Below are 7,102 nucleotides of genomic sequence, written 5' to 3'. Positions count from 1 at the left end.
ATTTTTTTTTGCCTTTTTCTGGAAATTAGTGAAGGCAGCGCATCAAAGGTGCGCACCTCGCTGCCCACCACGGTGCGCAACGCCGGTGGGCACCCGGGAGTGCTTCGAAGTGTGCTCCAAGGTGCTGCGTGCACGTTGTCGGAGCCCGGTTTGCCCCGGGTGCGCACCTCGCGTGCACCTTCGTCGGGGTGGGCACCTTGGCTGGGTTTGCCCCGGCTGCGCTCCGAAGCGGGGTTATTGGAGCGCCGCCTCTTTTTTTGTCGGAGCGTTTGGTGGGGTTTCTCGCATTGGCTCTTCCGAGGCCCGGTTGCCACCCTGGCGCGCACGAAGTCGGAAGTAGGGTTAATTGCCCGGGTGCGCACCTTTGCCAGGGTGGGCACCTTACCTGGGCTGCGCACCAGGGCGGGCTCAAGATGGCACGCGCGTTCCGTTTTTTTCACTATCTTTCAAAACGGAAATTTTAAAATCTCCTTTTTTTTTTGCCTTTTCTGGAAATTAGTGAAGGCAGCGCATCAAAGGTGCGCACCTCGCTGCCCACCTTGGTGTGCTCTGAGGTGCGCACCCGGGAGCGCTACGAAGTGTGCTCCAAGGTGCGGCGTGCACGTTGTCGGAGCCCGGTTTGCCCCGGGTGCGCACCTCGCCTGCACCTTGGCCGGGGTGGGCACCTTGGCTGGGTTTGCCCAGGGTGCGCTCCGAAGCGGGGTTACTGGAGCGCCCCCTCTTTTTTTGTCAGAGCGTTTGGTGGGGTTTCTCGCATTGGCTCTTCCCAGGCCCGGTTGTTGGGTGCGCTCCCACCCTGGCGCGCGCGAAGTTGGAAGTTGGGTTAATTGCCCGGGCGCGCACCTTCGCCAGGGTGGGCACCTTGGTGCGCACACCTTGGCTGGGCTGCGCACCAGGGCGGGCTCAAGATGGCACCAGCATTCCCTTTTTCTCACTATCTTTCAAAACGGAAATTTTAAAATCTCGTTTTTTTTTTGCCTTTTATGGAAATTAGTGAAGGCATCGCATCAAAGGTGCGCACCTCGCTGCCCACCTTGGTGTGCTCCGAGGTGCCCACCACGGTGCGCAACGCCGGTGCGAACCCGGGAGCGCCCCGATGTGTGCTCCAAGGTGCGGCGTGCACGAAGTCGGACCCCGGTTTGCCCCGGGTGCGCACCTCGCGTGCACCTTGGTGCGCACACCTTGGCTGGGTTGCGCGGCCTGGTGGGCACCATGGTGCGCACCAAGGAGCGCTCCGAAGTGTGCTCCAAGGTGCGGCGTGCACGAAGTCGGAGCCCGGTTTGCCCCGGGTACGCACCTCGCGTGCACCTTCGCCGGGGTGGGCACCTCGGCTGGGTTGCGCGCCCTGGTGCGCACCAAGGAGCGCTCCGAAGTGTGCTCCAAGGTGCGGCGTGCACGAAGTCGGAGCCCGGTTTGCCCCGGGTGCGCACCTTCGCCGCGGTGCGCACCATGGCGTGCACGAAGTCGGAGCCCGGTTTGCCCCGGGTGCGCACCTCGCGTGCACCTTCGGCGGGGTTGCGCGCCCTGGTGGGCACCATGGTGCGCACCAAGGAGCGCTCCGAAGTGTGCTCCAAGGTGCGGCGTGCACGAAGTCGGAGCCCGGTTTGCCCCGGGTGCGCACCTCGCGTGCACCTTCGGCGGGGTTGCGCGCCCTGGTGGGCACCATGGTGCGCACCAAGGAGCGCTCCGAAGTGTGCTCCAAGGTGCGGCGTGCACGAAGTCGGAGCCCGGTTTGCCCCGGGTGCGCACCTCGCGTGCACCTTCGCCGCGGTGGGCACCATGGCGTGCACGAAGTCGGAGCCCGGTTTGCCCCGGGTGCGCACCTCGCGTGCACCTTCGCCGGGGTGGGCACCTCGGCTGGGTTGCGCGCCCTGGTGCGCACCAAGGAGCGCTCCGAAGTGTGCTCCAAGGTGCGGCGTGCACGAAGTCGGAGCCCGGTTTGCCCCGGGTGCGCACCTCGCGTGCACCTTCGCCAGGGTGGGCACCTCGGTGCGCACACCTTCTCAATGTTTTCTTGCCTTTTCTGGAAATTGGTGAAGGCAGCGCATCAAAGGTGCGCACCTCGGTGTGCTCCGAGGTGCGAACCCGAGAGCGCTCCGAGGTGCCCACGAAGTCGAAAGTCGGGTTAATTGCATTGTTTTCCCCGGGTGCGCTCCGAGGTGCGCAACATCGGCGCGCACCAAGGAGGGCTCCGAAGTGTGCTCCAAGGTGCGCACGATGGCGTGCACCTCTGGTGCGCACGATTCGGAGCTCGGTTTGACCGGGGTGCGCACACCTTGGCTGGGTTGCGCACCTTTTGTGCGCTCCAAGGTGCGCACGAAGTCGGAGCTCGGTTTGCCCCGGGTGCGCACCTTCGCCAGGGTGCGCACCTTGATGCGCACGCCTTGGCTGGGCTGCGCACCTTGGTGGGCGCCATGGTGCGCACCTTTCGTGCGCTCCAAGGTGCGCACGAAGTCGGAGCTCGGTTTGCCCCGGGTGCGCACCTTGGTGGGCGCCATGGTGCACTCCGAGGTGCCCAAGATTGGTGCGCACCAAGGAGCGCTCCGAAGTGCGCTCCAAGGTGCGCGCGAAGTCGAAAGTTGGGTTAATTGTCCGGTTTGCCTCGGGTGCGCACCTTGCGTGCACCTTCGCCAGGGTGGGCGCCTTGGTGCGCACACCTTGGCTGGGCTGCGCACACCTTGGCACCCGCGTTTCCTTCATTTTAAATTTTTTTTTTTTACAATCTCTCAAGTGGGAAATTCTATAATCTCAACTTTTTTTGCCTTTTCAGGAAACTTTTGAATGGAGCGCATCATTGGTGCGCTCCGAAGTGTGCTCCAAAGCTCTCTCCAGCTGCGTGCACCTGCCCCGGCCGCGCACCCGGCCCCGCCCAGCTTCGCTCACCTGTCCCGGGCGTCTGGTGCGGAACCTTAGAGTAAGAAACATCACCGTGCACCTTGGCCAACGTGCGCGACTCGACCGAGCGCGCACTGGCCGAGGTGCACACCGATTTCACCTGGGTGCGCGCGCAGCACCTCGGGCGCACCGGGGTGCGCGCACAACGCCCGGGTTGCACCGTGGCCTGTGTGCTCGGGGCGCCTCGGGTGCGCGCTCGGTGTCGCCCCCGCGCGCGCGGTAGTGCGGGCAGCGCACCCCGGCCCGGCCCGGCCCCGACGAGAACGCAAACGGGCAAAAGGTTTATTCAAATAGCATTGCGACGCCCGGCGAAAAACTAAAAAAGGGTGCAACACCGGGACTTCCCGGGAGGTCACCCATCCCAGTACTACTCCGGCCCAAGCGCGCTTAACTGCGGAGTTCTGATGGGATCCGGTGCACTAACGCTGGTATGATCGCACCCGTTATGAGCTTGTCGCAGTGTGTACTTAGCAAACCGCGACCCACGTGCGAATCCACCCCGGCCACCCACCCCCGTCGAGGTGCACACCCTCCCTCGCGAAGTGCGCCCCGTTCGCCAAGTGTGAGCCCTGCCCGGGTGCGCGCACCTTGCTAGGGCGTCGGGTGTGCACCCGGCCCGGCCTACGTGCGTGCACCTGGAGGGGGCGTCGTGTGCGTGCAGTGTCCCGTCTGCAACGCGGTGCCCACACACCACCTCGGGCGCAACGACCTGCGCTCACATGTGGGCCGAGTGCACCTTGGTGCATGTTCGGGGCGCCTCGGGTGCACGCTCGATCTTGCCCTGGTGCACCAAGGCGCTCGGTTTGCCCCGGGTGCGCACTTGGTGCAAGGTGGGCACCCAAAATAGGGATCAAGCACCAAAACACAAGTTTCGGGATGCAAAATGGGACCCAAGGACCACAAATGCGTTCCAAGACCCATGATGGGTCCACGAGAACAAAAATGTGTTCCGAGACTTAATAAACAAATATTGGGTTTTAGGAGAAGAAACATGCTCTGATGCCCAAAACGAGAATCGACCCCGAAAAGGCCACAGGCCAAAAGTGGGATGCGAGACAAAAAAAAATGGGACCCGAGGACCAAAATTGGGTTCCCAGGTCGAAGACAGGGCAACCGGACAAGAAACGACCTCTAAGGCTCGAAATGAGTCCCGACGACTAAAACTTGACAAGAAGCACCCATCAGGCACCCAACTCGACACCCATGGGATGCCGACCCACCCGGGCTTCCACCTAGCACACCTTGGCACCCACCCACCCTCGCACCCAACCTCGCACCCAACTTAGCACCTTTGAACCCACATTGGCACTCACCCTGACCCTGGCACCTTGGAACCCACATTGGCACTCACCTTGACCCTGGCACCCACCTTTGCACTCACCTTGGGACCCACCCTGGCTCCCACCTCGGCACCCACCCAGACACCCACCTTGGTTCCTTGGCACCCACCTTGGATCCTTGGCACCCACCCCGACACCCACCTTGGCACGCAACTTGGCTACTTGCCACCCACCTTGGCTCCTTGACGCCCACCCCGACAACCACCCCGTGACCTACCCTGGCTAGGGTTGGTGCACACCCACCCTGGTGCCCACCTTGGCACCCACCCTATGACCCACCTTGGCACGCACCTTAGTACCCACCCCGTTACCCACCCTAGGACCCACCCCGTGACCCACCTTGGCCAGGGTGGGTGCACCCACCCTGGTGCCCACCTTGGCACCCACCCATCCTAGCACCCAGCCTGTGACCGGGCTTGGAACCCAACCTTGCACCCGCACCCGTCTTGGCCAGTGTGGGTGCGCACCCATCCTGGCACCCACGTTGTGACACACCCTTTAACCCACGCACCCTAGCACCCACGTTGGCACCCACCTTGGAACCCAACCTAGCAACTTGGCACCCACCCCGTGACCCACCTTGGCATCCACCATAGCAGTCGCCGACTTGGCACCCACCTCGGCACCCACCTTGACACTTGTGGACCCACCTTGCCACTCACCCTAGCATCGACCCATCCTAGCACCCACCCTGGCACCTTTGCACCCTAGCACTCACCCATCCTAGCACCTAACCTGTGACCCACCTTGACACTCACCCTCGCACCCACCTTGGAACCCAACCTAGCACCCACCCACCCTGACACCAACCCTAGCACCTACCCACCCTTGCACCCACCCTGTGACCCATCTTGGCACCCACCCATCCTACCACTCAACCTATCACCCACCTTCTCACCCACCTTGGCATCCACCTTAGCACCCACCCACACTGGCACCTTGGCACCCACCTCGGGCAAGGTGGGTGCACACCCACCCTGGCACCCAATTTAGAACCCACCGAGCATGTTACCCACCTTGGCACCCACATTGCAGCCCACCCTAGTACCCACCCTATGACCCACATTGGCATCCACACCCTAGCACCCAGGCACCTCGACACCCGCCTTGACACCCACCCTAGCACTGAACCTGTGACCCACCTTGGAACTCACCCTAGAACCCACCCACCCTGTGAACCACCTTGGCATCCACCTTAGCACCCACCCACCTTGGCACCCACTCTAGCACTCACCCATCCTAACACCCAACTTGTTACCCACCTTGGCACCCGCCCTCGCGTCCACCTTGAAACCCACCCTAGCACCCACCCACGCAGGAGCCCACCTTGGCACCCAACCTAACACCCACGCATCCTGGCACCCAACTTGTGACCCACCTTGGAACCCACCCTAGTACCCACCTTTGAACCCACTATATCACCAACCCACCTTGGCACCCACCCTATGACCCTCTTTGGAATCCACCCTAGCACGCACCCACCCTGGCACCCACCATGGAGCGCACCCTAGCACCCACCCACCTCGGCACGCACCTCAACACCCACCTTGGTGTGCGCACTGCGCCAACCTCTCAAAGACCCTATGTGGTGCGCTCCAAAGTGTACACCTTTGGTGCGCTCCAAGGTGCGCACCTTTGGTGCACACCGAGGTGCACACCAAAGTGTGCACCGAGGTGAGCACCAAAGTGCACTCCAGGGTGCACACCAAGGCGTGCACCTTTGGTGCGGTCAATGCAAACGAATTCGGAAGTTGGGGTCGATGTCCTAATCGCTGCTGCAGACTACACGTATGAGAATCGGACAAATAGCTTTATATAGGGGAGGTGTTGCGTTTGATGGGTCGACTCCCCTGGTTGTGTGCACTGCACCAACTTCAAAGACCCTGTCTTGTTTAAGAAGTCAAAAGTTGGGGTGGATGTCCTAATCATTGCTGCAGTCTACGCATGTATGAGAATCAGACAAATAGCTTATATAGGGGAGGTGTTGCATTCGGTGGGTTGACTCCCCTGGTTGTGCGCACTGCGCCAACCTCAAAGACCCCGCATAGCAGAAGAAGTCGGAAGTCGGATTTTGGTGAGCACCAAGGCGTGCACCTTTGGTGCGGTCAACGCAGACGAATTCAGAAGTTGGGGTGGATGTCCTAATCGTTGTTGCAGGCTACACATGTATGAGAATCAGACAAATAGCTTATATAGGGGAGGTGTTGGGTTTGATGGGTCAACTCCCTTGGTTGTGCGCATTACGCCAACCTCAAAGACCTTGTTTTCGTTAAGAAGTCAAAAGTTGGGGTCAATGTCCTAATGGCTCCTGCAGGCTACACATGTATGAGAATCGGACAAATAGCTTATATAGGGGAGGTGTTGGGTTTGATGGGTCGACTCCCCTGGTTGTGCGCATTACGTCAACCTCAAAGACCTTGTTTTCGTTAAGAAGTCAAAAGTTGGGGTCGATGTCCTAATTGCTCCTGTAGACTACACATGTATGAGAATCAGACAAATAGCTTATATAGGGGAGGTGTTGGGTTTGATGGGTTGACTCCCCTAGTTGTTCGCATTACACCAACCTCAAAGACCTTGTTTTCGTTTAGAAGCCGAAAGTTGGGGTCGATGTCCTAATTGCTCCTGCAGGCTACGCATGTATGAGAATCAGACAAATAGCTTATATAGGGGAGGTGTTGGGTTTGATGGGTCGACTCCCCTGGTTGTGCGCATTGCGCCAACCTCAAAGACCCTGCATTGCGGATGAAGTCGAAAGTCAGAGTTTGGTGTGCTACAAGGTGTGGTCGAAGGTGCTCACCTAGGTGTGCACCTTTGGAGCACAGGAAAAGTGCCCTCCAAAAGTGCGCACCTTTGGAGTGCACAAAAGT

General features: G+C 60.4%; 1 non-coding gene across 1 annotated transcript; it reads right to left on the bottom strand.

Annotated features, from left to right (window-relative positions):
- Nucleotides 1-3,218: 3,218 nt before the first annotated feature.
- On the bottom strand, nucleotides 3,219-3,337 carry LOC131866477 (5S ribosomal RNA). Its single transcript, XR_009365083.1, has one exon. It is a non-coding gene; the product is annotated as a 5S ribosomal RNA (ribosomal RNA).
- Nucleotides 3,338-7,102: the final 3,765 nt, after the last annotated feature.

This window comes from Cryptomeria japonica, unplaced genomic scaffold (genome assembly GCF_030272615.1).
Source record: "Cryptomeria japonica unplaced genomic scaffold, Sugi_1.0 HiC_scaffold_148, whole genome shotgun sequence".
Classification (NCBI taxonomy): Eukaryota; Viridiplantae; Streptophyta; class Pinopsida; order Cupressales; family Cupressaceae; genus Cryptomeria; species Cryptomeria japonica.
The sequence above is the reverse complement of the archived record's forward strand: the minus strand, read 5'-3'. Positions and strand labels throughout refer to the sequence as shown.